We start from the raw sequence: 2,082 nt of genomic DNA, 5'->3' as shown, positions 1-2,082 counted from the left end.
CGTGTTTGTTTCTTGAGTGAAAAGCTGACACTTCTACCAAAGGAGAAACGGGAGTGTGCTTATTAGCTTTGCAAGAAGTGGACCAAAACCCTCCAAGTAGCAACGTCTCTGGGTTGCTTTATCTTCCATCTAATGTTGAGGCACAAAAAAGCAGAAGGTTGGATTGATCCCCTGCTAATTATCTGTCTTCAGTCATAATGTAAAGTCCATTTGAAACCCAACTTTCCCCAAACACCCCTATTCCTAGATTGAAATAAACTTCTCAGCAAGATGTAAAGTCCATTTATTTATTTTTAAATATTTATTTACTTATTTGGCTGTGCCAGGTCTTAGTTGTAGCCCGTGGGATCTAGTTCCCTGACCAGGGATCGAACCTGGGCCCCCTGCATTGGGAGTGCAGAGTCTTAGCCACTGGACCACCAGGGAAGTCCCTGTGAAGTCCATTTAGGGTTTTTTAAAAAATAGTCAGCTCAGGGCTTCCCTGGTGGTGCAGTGGTTGGGAGTCCGCCTGCCGATGCAGGGGACACGGGTTCGTGCCCCAGTCCGGGAGGATCCCACATGCCGCGGAGCGGCTGGGCCCGTGAGCCATGGCCACTGAGCCTGCACATCCGGAGCCTGTGCTCTGCAACGGGAGAGGCCACAACAGTAAGAGGCCCGCGTACCGAAAAAAAAAAAAAAAAAAAAAAAAGTCAGCTCAGACAAATTATTTGGTGTTGGGTAGACCAAAAAACAAACCTGCCTGTTTGGATGTATCGCTCCCCGTTCACTCAGATGTAATGGAGACAGGCCGGCTCGGGCCAGTGGGTGTTTTCCTGAAGAGAGAGGCAAAGGGATGGAAGATTCAAGAAGATCCTACACACCCCTAATCTCAGATGGCAAAATATCTTCTAGAATTTGCTTTATTTTTATTATTTGCAAAGATCGGGGGTGGAATACAAAAGCAGAGTAGAAGGAGGGAAGATAAGAGAAATCAGAGAAAACAGAAGAGGCGATTGCTGGCTCCACACGGAGACCTTGGGCTGAGAGAGCACCCTTGACAGGTTGAGGACTAATTTATTTTTCTAAAAGCAGTGTCGGAGGATAAGTTACCGCCTCAGCTTGAGAGATACGTGAGAACACCCCAGGCAGATCTGAAGAATGACTGTGCAGCAGTAAAGCAAGAGAAAGGAGGAGGCGGGAGATGCTGTCCCCGGTTACGGGAATGACCCGTGAAAGCTTCCAGAAGGATCCGTATGGGCTCTAAGATCTGAAGTGCGGGCCCAGATACACGGACGGAAAAGGAAAGGGCTGGGGGGAAGGGTTGGGGGGAAGGGATAGTTAGTGAGTTGGGGATTGACATGTACACACTGCTATATTTAAAATGGGGACTTCCCCGGTGGCACAGTGGTTAAGAATCCACCTGCCAATGCAGGGGACATGGGTTCGAGCCCTGGTCCAGGAAGATCCCACATGCCACGGAGCAACTAAGCCTGTGCACCACAACTACTGAGCCTGAGCTCTAGAGCCCGTGAGCCACAACTACTGAGCTGGCACGCCACAACTACTGAGCCCACGTGCCACGACTACTGAAGCCCGCACACCTAGAGCCTGTGCTCCGCAATGAGAAGCCCATGCACCGCAACGAACAGTAGACCCACTCACTGCAACTAGAAAAATCCTGCACGCAGCAACGAAGACTCAACGCAGCCAAAAATAAATAAATAAATAAATTTACAAAGAAGCAATATTGATTTCATTAAAAAAAGAAAAATGTTTTTTTAAGAAAATAAATAAAATGGATAACCCACAAGGACCTACTGTATAGCACAGGGAACTCTGCTCAATATTATGTAACAAGCTAAATGGGAAAAGAATTTGAAAAAGAATAGATACATGCATAAGTATAACTGAATCACTTTGCTGTATACCTGAAACTAACACAACGTTGTTAATCAACTATACTCCAATATAAAATAAAAAGTTTAAAAAATAAAATAGAAAAAAGAAAAGAAAAGGGCTGTAGAACATATGACCACAGCACAGAGACTGCAGAACCAGACTGTGAAGGGTCAGCTCTGAGGTCTCCAGCTGAGCCCATGGCTG

The 2,082-nt window shown here is 46.3% G+C and overlaps 1 non-coding gene across 1 annotated transcript; it reads right to left on the bottom strand.

The window, feature by feature from the left end:
• Positions 1–353: 353 nt before the first annotated feature.
• On the bottom strand, positions 354–426 carry TRNAG-CCC (transfer RNA glycine (anticodon CCC)). Its single transcript has one exon. It is a non-coding gene; the product is annotated as a tRNA-Gly (tRNA).
• Positions 427–2,082: the final 1,656 nt, after the last annotated feature.

The sequence above is a fragment of the Mesoplodon densirostris genome, chromosome 3 (assembly GCF_025265405.1).
Source record: "Mesoplodon densirostris isolate mMesDen1 chromosome 3, mMesDen1 primary haplotype, whole genome shotgun sequence".
In the NCBI taxonomy this organism is placed as follows: Eukaryota; Metazoa; Chordata; class Mammalia; order Artiodactyla; family Ziphiidae; genus Mesoplodon; species Mesoplodon densirostris.
Note: the sequence above shows the minus strand (reverse complement) of the source record. Positions and strands in the feature narration are given on the sequence as shown.